At 35.8% G+C, this 21959-nt stretch overlaps 1 pseudogene; it reads right to left on the bottom strand.

Moving 5' to 3' along the window:
• Positions 1-1500: 1500 nt before the first annotated feature.
• LOC133074116 (centrosomal protein of 70 kDa-like) lies at positions 1501-21955 on the bottom strand (annotated as a pseudogene).
• Between the last annotated feature and the right edge of the window lie 4 nt (positions 21956-21959).

The raw sequence follows: 21959 nt of genomic DNA on the forward strand, positions 1-21959 counted from the left end.
AGGCAAGAATACTGGAGTGGGTTGCCATTTCCTTCTCCAACATAAGGCTACTTTAAAACCTTGATACTTACTGATACATTAGCACTATCACTGCTTGCAATCTCAGCTCCTTTTTCAATAATCTGTTTTAAAAATGGAAAAAATTAAAATTTGGCTCTTGTATTTGTAAAATTATAGGTATAAATGTCTAGACTTGTACATAGACTTATACATCCACATGTACAGGAGCTACATATGATATGGCATTTCTATGGTTTATAACGTAAGCATGAATTTTAAATGCAAAGTGGTATTATGCGGTGATTCCCAATCTTCAAACACTTGACAAACTCTTTACTATAAAGAACTATTGACTCCCAGAGTATACAAGGATTCTCTATAGATAAAGTAAGCAGTGGCTAGTATATATGAGCAAATTTTTAATATAGGTAAATATTTTCTGGTTAAGAGAATGCAAAAGTATGTAATAGTTGGAGAAGGAAATGGCAACACACTCCAGTATTCTTGCCTGGAGATCCATGAATGCAGGACCCTAGTGGGCTACAGTCCATGGTGTCTCAAAGAGTTGGGCAAGATTTAGCAACAAAACAATGTAATATTTACCAAACAGAGAATAAGTTTTTATCATTTCTTATATTTTCTTCTGAATTAGCAGATAACAAAAGCAGAAGTAATGTCAAGAGAAAAGCTTAAAATATTTTCTGAATTTAATAAATTCAAAAGAGGCTCTGATTCTTGAAAAGATGGGGAACCCACTGGTCTACTGGAAAGGCTCAGCAGGTAAAAAAACCTGAAGACCCATATCCAGTTACTGAGTTAACTAATTCTCTGCAAACGATTTAATTGTATCCATATGTATAAAGTGTACTGGTAATTGCCATCCTATTTCATAAGGTTGTTATGTGATAAAATTATATCATAGTTATTAATATTAAGCAATAATTATAAAAGTAATTTGAAAAGTAAAATGAATACAAGTGGGTAAAGCAGAAAACATTAAATAAAAAGAAAACATTAAATAAAAATAAAGAAATTTTCACTTTTTATATCTGCATTATGTTTTTTAAATGATCATATATGCAATTGTACAATTTAAAGAAAACTAAAAAATATAAATATATTATACACATTTAAAGACTAAACTTTTCATCCTACATAGATCTTCAAAGACAAACTCTCCATGGGATCCTGCATGCTACAACTAAAGATCCTTCATGCCACAACTAAGACCCAGCACAGTCTAATAAATATTTGTCTGTGTGTGTTGTTGGCGGGGGGAGAGGGATGACAACTGTGTCACCTATGGAAGTGTGATAGACAATATCACTAAACCTCTAATTTTCTTAATACTTGGCACAAAATTTTGAATATGAGTTTACATAGCATCTTTAAAATGAAAAAAATTAATAAAAATTAATAGCTACCTCACATCTTTCTTCAAATTTGTTCAAGTATTCTCAATCCACAAATAAAAAAAGTTCGAACTACTGTCACTCAAAATTAGGTGGTCCACAGGAATTTTTATTATTTCATCACTATACATTAATTTCTCATGCTCTGATATGAACATATATTCTGATTTTCATAGTCATCATAGTACCCAAACTGGTATTTTGAGTGTCATCAATGACGTCCTTTTGACAAACCTAATGTTGGTAATATTTCTCTGTGATCTCAAAGCTGCTGATATAAACACCTTCTTTGGTAGTTTCTGAAACATTCCATCCAAGTGGTACTTCTTCAAGACACTCCTTCATCTTTTCTATCACTCTAAGTATCGTCCATTCACAGATAATGCATGGTAATCAGAAATGCAACATTATCTTAAACTCTGGAGGTCATATAACTTTCTCACTTCACAGAGAAGTAAACTTTTGAAAAGACGAAACTCTGAGGAAACAGCAGTACAAACTAAAGCCTCCCCTCTCCAAACTATTTCTCTCGTAACAGATTCTTCGCACATTCTTTTGTACTTTAGTAAGGAAATAAAAGATAAAACTATATCCCGTCCAGACCTGATGTCCAGGTAGCATGCAAACTCAGAATTATCTCTCAAGGCTGCTGCTGCTGGTGCTAAGTCGCTCAACCGTGTCCGACTCTGCATGTCCCCATAGACGGCAGCCCACGAGGCTCCCCGGTCCCTGGGATTCTCCAGGCAAGAACACTGGAGTGGGTTGCCATTTCCTTCTCCAAAGCATGAAAGTGAAAAGTGAAGTCGCTCAGTCTGGTGTCCGACTCTTCTCGACCCCATGGACTGCAGCCTACCAGGCTCCTCCGTCCACAGGATTTTCCAGGCAAGAGGACTGGAGTGAGTTGCCACTGCCTTCTCCCTCATGGCTAGAAAATCTTTACAAAATATTTAAAAGTTTCAGCTCTTTAGTCAGTCCTTTGCTTATCATGTTTAATACTCTCAACTCTCACAGATTCCATTTTGACCTAGATTGAAGGAATTCTCATAATCGCCACACTTCTAAAGCTGACTTCTCAACAAATTAATAATATCCTCTATCTGTGTAATCTACATAGTAGTGTTATTTTGTCCTATCAATTGCAACCTATCTAAAGTCCAGTGTAGCATTTTAGTATTATCAGCCCCAAACAGAACACTGCATAAAATATGCTATTTTGCTTTAAAATAGGGAGAAAACTAGAAATTGGTGTTTGTATTTCCTGCTATATACATAAAGAATTAATGTGATTATAAACCTTCTAATGATAAGCTAAGAACTCTAGAAATTAGAGTATTTATAGTTCCTGTGTTTCTAACTTGTATCTACAAGGATAAATGTGAATTCTAGAAACACAACAAGCAGAACAAATATCTCTAACATTTTGTTAGAGATAAATTCAGGTCCATGGGATGCCAAGTTAATTGCAAAAATTGTCAATTTTTCTAAAAATTTCAGTCAAGTTACTTACTGATTTTGGAGAACATGTGTGAGTCTAAATTTAAAAAAGTATACTGCTGAAATGAATAATTTTTACTCTGAAGCTACAGCTCCTCTTAAGAAATGTGTAAATGCACACTACTCACCTATATTTAGGGAATAACGTGGTTAGTGAAAATTCATGGAGGTGTATGCAGGAAAGGGTAGGAATAAAAGAACATACACAAATAAAATACTAGGATGTGAGCAGTTTATAAATACGTCTGTGGATAACTGATTATCCAAAAACAGTTTCTCAGGTAGCAACGACTAAGATGGAACATTTAAAAAGGTTTGTCACCCACAAAATAATTTTTAAAAGCAAGGAGGTTCACAATTTTATTAAATAGATTAACCAACAATGAAGACAGGGGGGAAAAAACAGTATTTTAACACAAAATAAAATTTCCAACATTTGGGAAAGCTATACAAACAATGAAGAGTCAAGTAATCTTTTGCACAAATCCTAGGTTTGAACCAGTAACATAAGACTGACTGACTTTTCAGTGAATTTCCCTTTTTCATCCATAAAATGGAAGAAAGCCATCTACCTCACAGGAGTACTATTTAAGAAATATAGGTGTATGGAAGATGCTCCTCTCCTAGCTCAAGTTTCAGGCTAAAGCTAACTAAAGAATAAATATTTTTACTATCCTTCCAATGTTAGTTAATGTTTCTTCTGGTGTAGAAGTTTAGAACAACTAGCAACAACAGAGGTTCTTATAAAAAGACACTGTTCTTAAGGAGACTTTCTCAGAAACCTATAAAAAATAAAACAGTTAATGTGAGAAAATAATCATCAAAGTAAATATATTCAGATACAAACCACTTATAAATATATTAATATTATCTTTGGGAAACCTGTTTTAGAATAAACAATAAAAATATGAAAAGATGGTTTCTTTACCAGACTGAAAAAAGAATGAGTCATAAAAACATGTTAACTAGTCCCCACATGCCAAAAATTACTCTTTAACACTAAGGATTAGAATGTAAATCTTATCAGGAAATGAAGACCAGCTGTGTAATGTTATATCTCCAGATCTCAACTGTCCTTTAAAGTCAAAAACCATTGTATTTACCCAGGCTACAGGATAATGCTGTTGAAAAAGACACCATTGCATCAATATGCTAAGAATGAACTTTAAGGTATGAACAGGCACATACCTTTTGCTTCAATATTGTTTCTAGAGTTCTAGATGATTTCCCCCAAAATCACCCAATATAAAAACAAGATGTACATGGTAAGATGTTCAATATCTTCATAATGGTTTCAAAAAATTCTAAAAGCTAATTAATGTCTCTCACAATAGAGTATCCAAAAAATAGAACATTTATTGTGCAGCCATTGCAAGTGATGAGGAATTTTTAATAATTCAAGAAAATATGTCTGATACAATGTCAGATTATATGTTTTAAGAGCTTTCAGCCTACATAAATCTTAATTTAGAAAAAGGCAATGTCTCTAGATATTGTAGAATTTATTTACATTTCTAAAAAGGAAACACCAAGCTAACAGAACTTTTATGTAGACAATTAGACTAATTAACCTAGTCCCAGGAAACAGCAACCCACTCCAGTATTCTTGCCTGGAGAATCCCATGGACAAAGAAGCCTGGCAGGCTACAGTCTGTGGGGTTGCAAGAGTTGGACACAACTAAGCACATACAGTACAGTACAGTATACAAAAGGCTATAAATGCTTGAACACCTTGACTAAAATTATGTATCAGTGGAGGAAAAAAACACTAAGGAAATAACTCTTATCTGACTTTTAAACAATATTCATTTTTTATCAACTACATGGTAATAACTAGTGGAAATGCTTACATTCTCATGTTAAGAATAAAAGGATACAAATTCTTATAAACAGAGTAACCACATTTTTTAACGTATAAAACTCATATACCCATCCTCAAAAAAAAAAAAAAAACCCTTTCCATAAAGTAAGAAGAAAACAAAAGAGACTTGAAAATGTGAAATGGAAGATGAGATATGAGAACAGGTTCACCATGCTTTATCCACAATTTCAAAGTCAAAGAAGCTCTTGAAAAGCAAAGGTTCATTTATAATTCATTTGACAATAAAACATGACCAGAAATGACATGAAGCTAACTGACAGCCTTCATTTGTCTTATTTAGTGTGAATATTCATATATTTCACTTCTAGAAATGATGTGTTTAATTACTGAGTTGTCCCAGACCCTACATGGGGTGTTGAGTGATCTTTCTAAAATGCATAAAATTTTGGATTCTTAAATACATCTGACACCTGAAGTTTCAGTTAACCTGTAATATTTTAACTCTTTTCATTCTTAACTATATTTTCTAAAAAGCAAACATTTATAATAGAACACTTATATTTATATTTACTAAATTTGCCAAAAGAAAAATGAAAATGACATAAGGGAGACTTAATGTCTTTTTAAAGATCAATTCTTGGGACCAAAGTTACATGATATAATTTCATTTATATTACTCTATTATTTTAAAGTTTAAAGTTATTCCATTATGTTGTTATTATTCCATTATAAAATTTTTTCAGAAATTAGTATATAACTACCACTTTTCCAGATTTCCTGATGGTCTGATATTTAGAGAGATTCATGGTTTTAGTTGATTTCTTAGTTTTCAGTTTATCCAAAACTGCATAAACAGCAAAACATAATCGAGTCATTCGTGGCAGGTCACAAGTGTTGATATCAAATTCCAGTGGTTCATTCCGAATATGATCATTTTTCCCTGATATCGCTGAGCTTACGACAGTTTTACACAGGAGTTCAGTACCATGAAAAAGGCCGGTCCTGACATGAACCTGCAATAATGGAGACAAAAACAAACAGAGAATCATGAACACTGCACCAGTAAAACATCTTTGTTTTGAAGAATGGAGAAACACATACTGGCAGAAGAAGCAGACAAACTCTAGAAAACTCTATTAGTCCACAGAACCACTAAATGATAATTAATCAGCATGTAATTCACAAAACTTTTAGTTAAAACCTGTGTTTCACACACTAAGCAGACTAGCTAAAAAATGTCTCAATGGTGTAAATGGATCTAAAGAAACCAAGACCATAAGTATAAAAACTGCCACTATATGCTTACTTCCAATCAATCATTTAACTAAAGGCCTTGTCTTAGTCTTCTGTATAGCTGGGAAGGAAAGGGTCAATAAAATGTCTCCAACATCTCTACTTACAAATAATTTATGAATCAGTCACTATAAAAGTCAACTTAAAGATAGTCTATCCATATTTACGATTATCCTACACACCACTATCTTTCATTTGTGAAAGGCTCAGGTTCAGAGTGATGTAGGACATGTGCAACATGTCCCAGAAAATTTTATTCAGTCATTTACATAGTTTTATAAAACAACATGACATGATTATCTCCGATTTAAAAGTGAGTGGTAACAGTAGAATGAGTACTGAAACACAGAGCCTGGGACTTTCCCGATGGTCCAGTGATTAGGATTCTTTACCTCTACTGAAGGGAGCAAGGGTTCAATTCCTGGTTGGGGAACTAAGATCCAACATGTCGCACAGCATGGTCAAAAAAAGAATTGATACAAAACCCAGTTTTGAGTAAAAATACACACATGGAACTTCCAGAAAGTCTTTGACTTTGCAAAGTTCAAATATTACTATTCAATTAAATACTCACATGGCCAAGTATAGTACAGACTGAATTATACAGAATGACTTTTTCTGAATTGCATCGTCAACACTCTAAGTCTATCCAATGAAAGACATCATAAAGAACATATATATGAAACATTATTTTACCTACTACAATGATGGTGGCAGGGGGTTTGGTGCACCATCACTCACTGTGTCTCCTTCATAAGAAACTGCTAAACATCTCTCCATTTCCAATAAAAGGATGAACTACAACCACACGACTAACTAGACTGTTTTTATCTTAAGAGATTCTGGGTATTATAACTGAGCATGTTTGCTTTACTTTGGACGCTGTCTATATTGCAAGCAGAGAGCAAATCCTATAGTACACATCAAGTAGTTATATAGGATCTTACTATATAAATACCTACTGCAAATCTTGCTCCTGGCTTTTTAAACTATTAAACATTTCAATTATTTTTTAAGAAGTCATATTTTATATATTCTTTGTGTATATATGAGACTGTGTGTGAATGTTTGTGCATGTGTGGGGTAGGGGGGAGGCATGCTTACCTCAAACCATCTGTGAAATGAAATTAGGGAAATTATAAATAAAACAAAATATAAATAAACCATATTTTGCATCTTTTGTATGATAGAATGGAAGATAGGAATTTCAGAATAAAAATGATATTCAATTCTTACTCTCAGTGACATTAAAGGCTTATGAACCTATCACCTTTTGTATACAGAATATATAGTTTATTCAGAAAAATCACAAGTTTAAAAATAAATATTCTTCCATGTTTTTGTGATAAAGACAAGATACTAAAAATAAATTGCTGAGTTTAAAAATATTTGCATCTCTTGGTTTTTGACAATTTTTGAGAAATAAAAATAAATTAGCCCACTATAACAAGTACTCAATAAATGTCAGTTAATATTTTAAAAATAAAAACAAAAAATGTTTGTTATCATTCAATCAACCAACTACTGGCAAAAGGCAGATATTTGGAAAAAGTGAAAGTGTCAGTCTCTCAGTCGTGTCCAGCTCTTTGCAACCCTGTGGACTGTAGCTCCATGGGCTCCTCTGTCCATGGAATTCTCCAGGTGAGAAGATTGGAGAGGGTACCCATTCCTGGGTCAGTTGAATATAAAACAAAAAAGAATTCAAGTAGAATGAACTTGAAAAGTTCATTCAGTTATACTAGCTGTAAATAGAAACAGCCAAGGCTGTTGTGTGCAAAAGAATAACTATAAAGAATGACTCTAACCTGGGTATGGTAACAATAAACAAAAAGAGACCCAGCACATTCTGGAGAAAACTGCTGAAATACCAATCATTATCTAATAGTCAAACTGTGATCATTCAAGACCAACTCATTAGAACTAAGTCTGACATGTACACCCGTGGCAGATTTGTGTCGATGTATGGCAAAGCCACTACAATATTGTAAAGTAATTAGCCGTCAATTTTATTTTTACTTTATTACCTTTTTTTTTTTTGCCACTCTGCAGAGCATGTGGGATACTAATAATGATAATAATAATTATTTTTATTATTTTGGCCATGGGGCATGCAGGATCTTAGTTCCTTGACCAGGAATCAAATGAATACACTCCCCCTTCCCCCCCACCCCCGCCCAGTAGTGGAAGCTCAGATTATTAACCACTGGACTGCTGGGGAAATCTCTTTACTTTATTACCTTTTAATAGATATACTTAGTTTTTACATAGTTTTATGTAACACTTCTGAAGTGAGTGACATGTTTTCTAAATATTTTCCACAGATTTATATCTATGGAAGCCTTATATCTAAGATACTGATAATATTTCAGTAAGGAAAAGTGTTACTGGAGTTGCTGTTTCTTCAAAACAGGGACTGAATGAAGTAAAATGCCTTAGGAGTGAAGCAGAACATTAAGTTGGATTTTAGCTACATGTGCAGTTCTTTAATTCACTAAGTAAACATTCTTTTTTTTTTCCATTTATTTTTATTAGTTGGAGGCTAATTACTTTACAATATTGTAGTGGTTTTTGCCATATACTGACATTAATCAGCCATGGATTTACATGTGTTCCCCATCCCAATCCCCCCCTCCCACCTCCCTCCCCATCCCATCCCTCTGGGTCTTCCCAGTGCACCAGCCCTGAGCACTCATCTCATGCATCCAACCTGGGCTGGTAGTCTGTTTCACCCTTGATAGTATACTTGTTTCAATGCTATTCTCTCTGAACATCCCACCCTCACCTTCTCCCACTGAGTCCAAAAGTCTGTTCTCTACATCTGTGTCTCTTTTTCTATTTGCATAGGGTTATCGTTACCATCTTTTAAAATTCCATATATATGCATTAGTATACTGTATTGGTCTTTATCTTTCTGGCTTACTTCACTCTGTATAATGGGCTCCAGTTTCACCCATCTCATTAGAACTGATTCAAATTAATTCTTCTTAATGGCTGAGTAATATTCCATGGTGTATATGTACCACAGCTTCCTTATCCATTCGTCTGCTGATGGGCATCTAGGTTGCTTCCATGTCCTGGCTATTATAAACAGTGCTGCGATGAACATTGGGGTACATGTGTCTCTTTCAGATCTAGTTTCCTCGGTGTGTATGCCCAGAAGTGGGATTGCTGGGTCATATGGCAGTTCTATTTCCAGTTTTTAAAGAAATCTCCACACTGTTGTCCATAAAGGCTGTACTAGTTTGCATTCCCACCAACAGTGTAAGAGGGTTCCCTTTTCTCCACACCCTCTCCGGCATTTATTGCTTGTAGACTTTTGGATAGCAGCCATCCTGACTGGCATGTAATGGTACCTCATTGTGGTTTTGATTTGCATTTCTCTGATAATGAGTGATGTTGAGCATCTTTCCATATGTTTGTTAGCCATCTGTATGTCTTCTTTGGAGAAATGTCTGTTTAGTTCTTTGGCCCATTTTTTGATTGGGTCATTTATTTTTCTGGAATTGAGCTGCAGGAGTTGCTTGTATATTTTTGAGATTAATCCTTTGTCTGTTGCTTCGTTTGCTATTATTTTCTCCCAATCTGAGGGCTGTCTTTTCACCTTGCTTATAGTTTCCTTTGTTGTGCAAAAGCTTTTAATTTTAATTAAGTCCCATTTGTTTATTTTTGCTTTTATTTCCAATATTCTGGGAGGTGGGTCATAGAGGATCCTGCTGTGATTTACGTCGGAGAGTTTTGCCTATGTTCTCCTCTAGGAGTTTTATAGTTTCTGTTCTTACACTTAGATCTTTAATCCATTTTGAGTTTATTTTTGTGTATGGTGTTAGAAAGTGTTCTAGTTTCATTCTTCTACAAGTGGTTGACCAGTTTTCCCAGCACCACTTGTTAAAGAGATTGTCTTTTTTCCATTGTATATCCTTGCCTCCTTTGTCGAAGATAAGGTGTCCATAGGTGCGTGGATTTATCTCTGGGCTTTCTATTCTGTTCCATTAATCAATAACAATTTTAAAAAGCCCTGCCATCCTTCCTATATCTCTTTCCTCCCTACTTAGATGTCAGTTAATTATAAGGCCATAATAAATTAGGAATATCTTGCTGATATTAACAAACATTAGATCTATTTTCTCATTTGGCCCTAAGAAACACTCTGTCTCATGATTCCCTGTGTATTTCAGAATGTTCAAGTGGATAGAGAAATCCAATACAAAAGTAAAAAGAGAAACTGAAGCTAAAGGACTTGTAGAGAAGTATACAGAAGAGCTTGGTGGCTTTACACTGAGTGGTTTGCCAAAGGAGGTGGTGTGCGCTCAATCATGTCCAACTCTTTGTGACCCCACGCCTGTAGCCCTCCAGGTTCCTCTGTCCATGGCATTTTCCAGGCAAGAATACTGGAGTGGGTTGCCATTTCCTCCTCTAGGGGATCTTCCCGACCCAGGGATAAAACTGGTGTCTCTTGCATCTCCTGCATAAGCAGGTGGATTCTTCTCCAATGAGCCACTTGGGAAGCCCACACTGGATGGTTTGAATAATACATAATAATTAGGACAGACAGTGTAAAACTAGATTTTTTTCCTCTGCTTATTAAAAGTTTAAACAACAGGAAGAAAATATTTTGTGCTATTTCAACTGTCAGTAGTAAATAAATGTTTAGAGAGAATAAAAATACAGAATGAAATATACAACAATAATATAAGTTGGAGAATATAATAATTATAAAACAATTTTTCCAATGTCATAGAATAAGCTAGAAAGTACAAAGTAACATTACATTTTGAGAAGTCAAGAGTGCATATTTTAATTTTTAAGGTAACCACTGAAAGAACAAAAATCAGCTTTCTGATCCATATATTCCCTATGGAGAAAGAAAACAAAGAACTACATGCTGATACTGATCACAATGATTTAAAACTAAAATTAACTGCTTAGATCTTTCAGTTCAGTCGCTCAGTCATGTCCAACTCTTTGCGACCCCATGGACTGCAGCACGCCAGGCCTCCCTGTCCATCACCAACTCCCAGAGCCTGTTCAAACTCATGTCTATTGAGTCGGTGAACCATCCAACCAACTCATCCTCTGTCGTCCCCTTCTCCTCCTGCCTTCAGTCTTTCCCAACATCAGGGTCTTTTTCAATGACTCAGTTCTTCACATCAGGTGGCCAAACTACTGGAGCTCAGCTTCAGCACCAGTCCTTCCAATGAATATTCAGGACCGATTTCCTTTAAGCCCCTTGCAGTCCAAGGGACTGGTTGGATCTTCTTGCAGTCCAAGAGACTCTCAAGAGTCTTCTCCAACACCACAGTTCAAAGACATCAATTCTTCAGCGCTTAGCTTTCTTTATAGTCCAACTCTCACATCCATACATGACTGCTGAAAAAAACCATAGTTTTGACTATACTGACCTTTGTTGGCAAAGTAATGTCTCTGCTTTTTAATATGCTGTCTAGGTTGGTCATAGCTTTTCTTCCAAGGAGCAAGTGTCCTTTAATTCCATGGCTGCAGTCACCATCTACAGTGATTTTGGAGCCCAAGAAAATAAAGTCTGTCACTGTTTCCATTGTTTCCCCATCTATTTGCCATGAATGAAGTGATGGGACTGGGTGCCATGATCTTCATTTTTTGAATGCTGAGTTTTAAACCAACTTTTTCACTCTCCTCTTTCACTTTCATCAAGAGGCTCTTTAGTTCCTCTTCACCTTCTGCCATAAGGGTGGTGTCATCTGCATATCTGAGGTTATTGATATTTCTCCTGGCAATCTTGATTCCAGCTTCTGCTTCATCCAGTCCAGCATTTCACGTGATATACTCTGCACTGATCTTTAGAGGACTGAAAAGTTTATCAAACTATATCCACAGAAGCTAACACATGTTGTCTAAGTACAGAAAAAGGAAAACTGCACTGCAGAACATAGAAATGTTGTCTTTTAGTTTCTGCATTTCCCAGCAATCTCTCAATAACAATCTTTCAAAGTATTACTGTCAAACACCTGTTAATTTCCTTGATCTCTGTGCCACATACACACAAAATCAATGTTTCCTTTCTCTCAACTGCGAAATATGCAGCACTAAACCATTCTAAAACTGTAAACAAGTGCATGCCAAAACAAAAAAATGCGCCTCAAACTGTGAAGTAATTGTTTTCCAGGAGCACTTCCATCTTCCCCAAGAAAGCACAAATTAACTAGTATAGAATAGAATGTATGACCAATTGGTGATAGACTTGTACAAAAAATCAGGCAACACTGAGGGGCAGCAATTCCTTGGGAATTGCCCTTGAGGTTTTGCCAATTTCTGTCATCATTCTATAAAAAGTACCCTTCATGTACTTAAGAAATAAGCAAACAACTAATTTCGATTGATCAAATTAGCATAGATACCATTCCCCAGGGCTTCCCAGGTGGCCCAGCGGTAAAGAATCCAACCACCAATGCAGACGACGCCAAGAAACACGTGGGTTCGATCCCTGGGTCGAGAAGATGCCCTGGAGTAGGCAATGGTAACCCGCTCCAGTATTCTTGCCTAGAAAATTCCACAGCCAGAGGAGCCTGCTACAGTCCAGGCTACAGTGCATGGGATGGCAAAGAGTCAGACACTACTGAGCACACACACACCCTTCCACAAAACCAAGTTTTCACGCCCCCACCCTAATTCTGTCTGTTTCCCATGGCCGACTGGGACATGAGACTTCCTCTGTACACATTTAAAAGCTATATAACAAAACTCTGAAACCTGAAGTTAAAAGTTACATGGCCTATAATTCATTTAGGACAGATGAAATTCTTGACAGAAAATACATGACAATCCATTCAAATCACCCCTTACCAATGAATACTCAAGCATTTTTCTTTGAATTGCCTAAAACCCTGGTAAATTCATAAGCCTTACATTTTAATAATTCGGCTTGTGATTATTTATAGATCAACCTCTTTAAGGAAAAAAAATAGGTATCTTCCTTAAAAAAAAGAAACCCACACAGATCTCTCTGCCTTCAACTCCTTCTATCAGTACCAGCTGATGGCTGCTTCTCACATCAGTAAGTTGATGAGTTAAAGCAACGGTCCCCGCTTTTTTGGCACTAGCGACTGATTCTGTGGAAGACAATATTTCTACAGATGGGGGACAGGGGGTTGGGATGATGCAAGTGTATTATATTTACTGTGCACTTCATTATTATTACATCAGCGCCCTCTTACCAGGTATTAGATCCAAGAGACTGGGGACCCCTGAGCTAAAGAGCTTCATATTTCTACATGTCCTATATCTGAGATGAAGGTCAAAATCAAATGCATATAGCAGTATGTCCAAAACCCCCCTCCCCACAGAGAGTTCACAATATACTATTGATGAGGAACGCTACCTAACAAAGCAAACCTAAAAATGTAAATGCCAAATCTTATTAACTGATGAATAACAGAAATAGACTTGGCCAAAGAATGATAGTGTCTTCTCTGGAGCTATGAACAACACCAACAGGTCCAGCACTGCTGGCCCCAAGCTGGCAGCCTAAATGAGGGCAGAACACCAACTGCCTGCAGCTTCATACCAGAAATTCTTAGTATCTCCTGCTGATTCTCTCTGATCCCTGAAATTTAACTTATCACATCCTTCCAATGCTGCTAGCATAAACTGAGGGGACATCTAGACCCTGCCTAAGGAGTACTGTCCCTTTAGGCAGCCTAAACACCTTGTATGCAACAGGTACGTATAATGCTCTGCCAACAAAAAACATTTATAATGATATACTGTTTCTAAGTATCTGTAATGTCTTATACAACTAAATATTGATTTTCCCTACAAAAGACTTCTTTCTTTCAATTACAAGAAACACCCAAGTTTAAAAAGAGGTTTTTTAAATTTAGGAAATTAATATTAGATATTCAATGTTATAACATTGATATTTCAAGAAAAATAAAAGTAAAAAAATTATAATCAATAATTCAAATATCTATTGAGCATCTACAACTAATAATAAAGCAGACATTTTCTCAGCCCTAGACAAAACAGACAAAAATATCAGCCCTCATGGAGCTTGCATTCTAACACAGAGATATACAAACAAGACAAAGTGTATAGTATATCAGCATGTTAGATGGTGCTAAAAGTTATGGATAAAACAAAGCAGGGAAGGCAAGATGATATCTGGGGGACAGGACTGCCAACTGTAAGTGAAGTCATCAAAAAAGGAATCCCTGAGAGATAGTGATGTGACACTTGAGTAAGCAGAGAGAAAACAAACCATGCAGCTAAAAAAAGCACGCATGGTAGAGGGAACAAGGAAGAACAAAATATACAAAGCCCCTGAGGCGAGAATGTTCAAGGAAAATGTTCAAAGAAAATCAAGAATGTCAGTGTGACTGGAATAGAATATGCAAGAGGTACAGTAGGTGAAGTCAGAAGGTAACACGGGGACAATCATGTAAGATCATGGTTAAGAGTTTTGGATTTTTCCCTTTAAGAAAAAGAAAAAGCAAAGTCAGAGTGTTCTGTGCTATAATGTTGAGAGCACACTAAAAAAAGGCAAGGCTTGGAGTAGGGAAACCAAGAAAGAAACAGGAAAGAAATGAAAGTGACTTGGACCAGAGCGGAGATTAAAAGACGAAAGTTTGGGGAGGAAATCCAGGTATGGTTTTGGACATGTTAAAAAGTTCTAGATGCCTAATTAGACATCCAATAGAGATATCAAGTAGGATGCAGGATGTGAGTCTGGAATTAAGGGAAGAAGCCTGTGCCACAGATTTAAAAGTACTATGAATAAAAAAAATTAAAAAAAATAAAAGTACTATGAATTAGACTAAGCATCACCAAGGAAGTTAGAATTTATAGGAAAAAGAAAGGTCTAAAGGATCAGTCTGAGGAATATGTGAAAATCAGCAAAGGGATTGAAAAATAAATAGTGGGGTTAAAGGAAAACCAGAAGAGAAGATATTCTGGAAATAGCAAAGAAAGAATTTCAAGATAATGACAATAATCGGTAAAGGAAGATAAGGATCACTGAATTAAGCAACATGGAAGTCACCTGTAACATTGACAAGGTGTTTTAAGACTATCATGTAAGAAAATGCTTAACTCAGTACCTGTAAAGCTTCATGCTCCTTTTGAAGTTCTTTTATTTTATTCTGTTGCTGGCAAAAGCTATTTACAGATTCATCCTCCATTTCACCAATTTTGGACTTCACACTCTCCATAATTTGTTCCAAGTCATTAGCTCATTGTTCCTGATCTGCTGCTGAAGTCGTTGTTGCTGAAGTTCATTTCTAGTAACAGAGATGCAATTCCTTCTTCTAGTAATAGAAACAAATCATATCAACCAACATATCCATCTAACAACATAATGACTTCGTAAAATTTTTTTGCATTCTTAAAATTTCTATAACACAAACCAACAGAGGAAACATAGGGTATCATTATATATGGAAGCTATTACCAAAAGATTTACCTACTAAAAATATTTTTTACTATTTAGTCAATGGAAAATTAAATTTCAAGATTCTTTTCAAGCGAGTTATTTTTAAAATGCATATTGTTTGTTCACATACAATTCAAAACAGATTTTTTCCATTCTCTTACTTAAGCTGTTTATTAGTTTCTATGAGCTCCTGGATCATGTTCTGTTGACGTGATGTTTCCTCCATCATTGTTTTTAAATTCTCCCTCATCGTTTGTGATGACTGTTTGTCAAAAATGATGAGATCTTTATTTTTTGAAATGTAATACACATAGTAAAAATGACGATAAGAAAAAATTAAGATTGAAAAATTTTAACAAAAAAAGAAGCTTTTTATCTTAAGGAGCAAGAATATAATTTGATTACCTTTCATATCTGTTCTTTTGACTAGAGATAAAGGCTTTAAGCCATGCATCATCAACAGCACACTTATGCTTTCCCATTCTGCTTCTTCCCGCTACAGTCACAAGGAGACAGAAAAGGATCAACGTTAAGATATACGGTGAAGAAAGGCTCTCCTATAAATAATTTCCTTTGTTTTCAGAACAGACTTTTTCTCCAAAAGCTTTAATATGAATTTTTATACACATATAATGATTAAAATTAAAACTGATTTGTTTCTAACAAAATTAGACTAAAAAGGATGCAAATAAGCATGGATAGTTACATTATATTTGGAATTACATAATTCCAGAGCATACATATAGGTCTTAATGAACAAATTAAAAGCCTTATAATTTCAGTGAATTAAACAGACTTTAAGTTTCTTACTTAACTGAACTTTTTATTTAAGGTTTTTTATTTAGCTGTCACCTTAACAATGACCAGGGTCACAACAAAATCAAACATATCTGACTGGAGGAGCCAATAACGTAGGTAGTTCCTTGTATAATGGACAAGGTCTAACAATGAAAAGGAGTCTGTCCATCTAGGTAACTGATTCTAGTAGAAATATTCTGAAAGACACTCTTTAAGTTTTGTATCCCTGATTCTAAATATGTATTTACCCCATGAAACTGAGAAGGGAACTCTCTCCAGATTAAAAAAGATAAAACCTAACAATAAATAAAAACTTGACAATGGGGAAGAAAAGAACACAAAATACAGTAGGAACAAAAACAGATATTTTTTAAATGACATTTAAATCCATGATATTAACATCAACAACAGGTTCTTAAGTACAATGATCAATTTTGAAATCAAGTGTGTGAGATACTTTGCAGTCTTTTTAAAAGACCTTAAATTTGAGTAAATTTGAGTAAATTTTCAATTTATTTAAATGTTTGAAAAGTGTCTAATATATTTTATTAGTGAGTAGCATGCAAATATTATAATAATGTTAATATTAATAATTTGGAGAATTTTCCCCCTCCCTCTCTCCTAGAAAATTTTTAAAAGTTCAAATACTCTTCACATCCAATGGAGAAGGAAATGGCAACCCACGCCACTAATCTTGCCTGGAGAGTTCCAGGGACAGAGGAGCCTGGCAGGCTACTTTGCAGTCCATGGGGTTGCAAAGAGTCAGGCATGACTGAGCAATTATCACACTCACATCCAAATTCCCCTCAGACATTAAAAAATCTACCAAAACAGATAACAAGGATACACTGTATAGCCAGAGAATTATAACCATTATCTTGTAATAACATTTAATGGAGTAAAATCTGTAAAACTACTGATTCACTATGTTACACACCTGAAGTTAATACTGTAAATCAACTATACTTCAATTTTTAAAAACCTATGAAGACAAAAACCAAATTGGTCTGATGACTCTTTGATAGGATTATGGCTCACAGTACCAAACAAATCTTTCTTTTTGACTGCTGACTTTCTTCTGTTTCTTTATCCTTTGCTTAACTCTCCCCGCCCTGACAATTTTTTTTTCCCTATGTCTTCTAGTCACAAAGATTAAAGAAACAGAACTAAAACTGTTGCTAGTATCTGTTTTGGGAGCCAAAAGCTCTGTGTGGGTATATATGTGGAAACCTACTATGACTCATTTAAAAAAAAAAAAAAAAAAAGGCTCTACAAAAAAGTCACACATTTTGAATGACCAAATTATACAGTGTTCTCTGATAACTTTAAAAAAAAATTTTTTTTTAATGTGGGCCATTTTTAAGTCTTTATTGAATTTGTTACAATATTGCTTCTGTTTTATGCTTTGGTTTTTTGCCCAAGAGGCATGTAGGATCTAAGCTCCACCATCAGGGATTGAACCCACACCCTATGCACTGTGAGGTAATCTCAAACACTGGACTGCAATGGAAGTCCTGATAACTCTTTTAAGAGAAAGAAAACCATCAGTTCAGTTCAGTCACTCAGTCGTGTCCGACTCTTTGTGACCCCATGGACTGCAGCACGACAGGCATCACTGTTCATAGCAAATTACCAGAGATTACCCAAACTCATGTCCATTGAGTCGGTGATGCCATCAACCATCTCATCATCTGTCGTCCTCTTCTCCTCCTGCCCTCAATAGTTCCAAGCATCAGGGTCTTTCCCAGTGACTCAGTTCTTCACATCAGGGGGCCAAAGTATCAGAGTTTCAGGCTCAGCATCAGTCCTTCCAATGAATATTCAGGACTGATTTCCTTTAGGATGGACTCGTTTGACCTCCTAGGAGTTCAAGGAACTCTCAAGAATCTTGTCCAACACCACAGTTCAAAGCATCAATTCTTCAGCACTCAGCTTTCTTTATATTCCAACTATCATATCTATACATGATTACTGGAAAAACCATAGTGTTGACTAGACAGACCTCTGTTGGCAAAGTAATGTCTCTGCTCTTTAATATGCTGTCTAGGTTGGTCATAACTTTCCTTCCAAGGAGAAAGCATCTTTTAATTTCATGGCTGCAATCACCATATGCAGTGATTGTGGAGCCCCCCAAAAATAAAGCCTGCCACTGTTTTCCCATCTATTTGCCATAAAGTGATGGGACCAGATGCCATGATCTTAGTTTTCTGAATGTTGAGCTTTAAGCCGACTTTTCCACTCTCCTCTTTCACTTTCATCAAGAGGCTTTTTAGCTCCTCTTTGCTTTCTGCCATAAATGTAGTGTCATCTGCATATCTGAGGTTATTGATATTTCTCCTGGCAATCTTGATTCCAGTTTGTGCTTCATCCAGCCCAGCATTTCACATGATGTACTCTGCATATAAGTTAAATAAGCAGAATGACAATATACAGCCTTGATGTACTCCTTTCCCTATTTGAAACCAGTCTGTTGTTCCATGTCCAGTTCTAACTGTTGCTTCCTGACCTGCATACAGATTGCTCAAGAGGCAGGTCAGGTGGTCTGGTATTCCCATCTATTTCAGAACTTTTCACAGTTTGTTGTGATCCACACAGTCAAAGGCTTACATATAGTCAATAAAGTAAAAGTAGACGTTTTTCTAGAACTCTCTTGCTTTTTTGATGACCCAACGGATGTTGGCAATTTGATCTCTGGTTCCTCTGCCTTTCCTAAATCCAGCTCAAACATTACAAAAGTTCATGGTACACGTACTGTTGAAGCCTGGCTTGGAGAATTTGAGTATTACTTTGGTAGCTAGCGTGTGAGATGAGTGCAACTGTGCGGTAGTCTGAGCATTCTTTGGCATTGCCTTTCTTTGGGATTGGAATGAAAAATGACCATTTCCAGTCCTGTGGCCACTGCTGAGTTTCCCAATTTGCTGGCATATTGAGTGCAGCACTTTCACAGCATCAGCTTTTGATTCGAAATAGCGCAACTGGAATTCCATCACGTCCACTAGCTTTGTTCGTAGTGATGCTTCCTAAGGCCCCCTTGACTTCACATTCCAGGATGTCTGGCTCTAGGTGAGTGATCACACCATCATGATTATCTGGGTCGTGAAGACCTTTTTTGTATTGTTCTTCTGTGGATTCTTGCCACCTCTTCTTAATATCTTCTGCTTCTGTTAAACCCACACCATTTCTGTCCTTTATTGAGCCCATCTTTGCATGAAATGTTTCCTTGGTATCTCTAATTTCCTTGAAGCGATCTCTAGTCTTTCCCATTTCGTTGTTTTCCTCTATTTCTTTGCACTGATCACTGACGAAGGCTTTCTTATCTCTCCTTGCTATTCTTCAGAACTCTGCATTCAAATGGGGAATACGTGTAAATCCATGGCTGATTCATATCAATGTATGACAAAACCCACTGAAATGTTGTGAAGTGATTGGTCTCCAACTAATAAAAAAAAAAAAAAAGTAATACATGTAAATCCATGGCTGATTCATATCAATGTATGACAAAACCCACTGGGAAAAAAATAATAATAATAATAAAAATAAATAAAAAAAATAAAAATAAAATAAAATAATAATAATAAAAAAAAAAAAATGGGTGTATCTTTCCTTTTCTCCTTTGCCTTTCACTTCTCTTCTTTTCATAGCCTTCACAGTAAGGCCTCCTGTGACAACCATTATGCCTTTTTGCATTTCTTTTTCTTAGGGAGGGTCTTGATCACTGCCTCCTGTACAATGTCATGAACCTCTGTCTATAGTTCCTCAGGCACTCTCTCTATCAGACCTAATCCCTTGAGCCTACTTGTCACTTCTACTGTATAATCATAAGGGATATGATTTAGGTCATACCTGAATGGTCTAGTGGTTTTCCCTGCTCTCTTCAATTTAAGTCTGAATTTGGCAATAAGGAATTCACGATCTGAGCCACAGTCAGCTCCCGGTTTTGTCTTGGCTGACTGTATAGAGCTTCTCCATCTTTGGCTGCAAAGAATATAATCAATCTGATTTCAGTATTGACCATCTGGTGATGTCCATGTGTAGAGTCTTCTCCTGTGTTGTTGGAAGAGGGTGTTTGCTATGACTAGTGCGTTCTCTTGGCAAAACTCTGTTAGCCTTTCCCCTGCTTCATTCTGTATGCCAAGGCCAAACTTGCCTGTTACGCCAGGTATTTCTTGAGTTCCTACTTTTGCATTCCAGTCCGCTATAATGAAAAGGACAAATTTGGGTGTTAGTTCTAGAAGGTCTTGTAGGTCTTCATAGAACCATTCAACTTCAGCTTCTTTAGCATTACTGATAGGGGCATAGACTTAGATTACTGTGATACTGAATGGTTTGCCTTGGAAACGAACAGAGATCATTCTGTCATTTTTGAAATTGCATCCAAGTACTGCATTTGGGGCTCTTTTGTTGACTATGATGGCTACTCCATTTCTTCTAAGAGATTCTTGCCCACAGTAGTAGATATAATGGTCATCTGAGTTAAATTATGTTTGAAGAAAAACATAACTGGTTTGCAAATTCCAAAATAGTTCAGAATGGCATTTTCCAAGTATAAACTGAAGAAGACCAATCTAATGAAATATTCATCAAATTAGCATTATGTAAGTAGGAGAAACTGTATAATAAAGCCTCCTTTTGGAGACTGATATGTTGTGAAGTCTTAGAATAAGGATACCATTTAATAGTTTTGTCCCATCATTTCCCAAAATGATTTTACTAAAGTAGCCTTTTAAAGTAAGATTTTTCACATTTGTCAACGTGGCATTCTTTGACACATACTTTGATAAACACTGGTTTCAAATATTTCAAGTTTACCTGTTTTTCAGTTATGAGTCTTATCTGATGATTTGCTGGACTCCTTGGCTTTCGGGGCTGCTATAGATACAATTTCTTTTGTAGAGTCAAAAGAAGTTGAGATTGGCAATATAAAATTGAATTACCTAAATTAAAAAAAAGTGCAATAGGTGTTAAAGAAAATTATATTTAAAAGAACCTACTACTCTTGGGCAATTTAAGCATTTCCATGCCAAAACTTCTGTGACTTCTAAGAAAACTAATTTTTAGAATTTTATAATGTTCTCCTCTAAAATGAAACATTATGGGGTTTTACACACATATACACAAAGAAAACTATTTGTTTTAACTAGGTAATGTGAAAAGCAAGTGATGCTAATAAACATTTTTTGGAAACTGCTTTCCAAAAAGCTGAAAGAATTGTCTGAATTCATTAGTTTAACAATTAACTCACTAGCCTAACTCAAAAGGTAAATTAAATGCCACATTCTTGGGTGGTCTTTATTTCTAAGTAGATCAAAGGCTAGCAACACAACGTATTCTATTTGACTGGCACACACACAAGTGCCATCACATGCTCTTATTGTCTAAGACTTTGCCATTCTATATTTCCTTGAATTCTTACGGTATCTAACTCTTCCTTTGCAGAGGCACAATCATACACACATATTCATTAGCATCATGGAATCTCACAACATGAGAGAACCTTGGAAAGTGTTTAATCCAACAACTCTAGCTGTCCAGAGCTGGCAGGAAAGTGCTGGGAGAATTGTACTAATATATCAGGTGCTATAACCATGTGAGACCCAGAGAAGTAAAATGATCCTCCCTGCTGCTAGTTCAGTTTTTCTTGCAAATCACCCTTCTGTTCTACTTCTGCTTCAGAGACTGAAATCCACCAATACTAGTTACCAATAATTCATTTTCAGCTAAATCTAGGAACATGTTG

Source organism: Dama dama, chromosome 19, assembly GCF_033118175.1.
Source record: "Dama dama isolate Ldn47 chromosome 19, ASM3311817v1, whole genome shotgun sequence".
NCBI classification, from domain to species: Eukaryota; Metazoa; Chordata; class Mammalia; order Artiodactyla; family Cervidae; genus Dama; species Dama dama.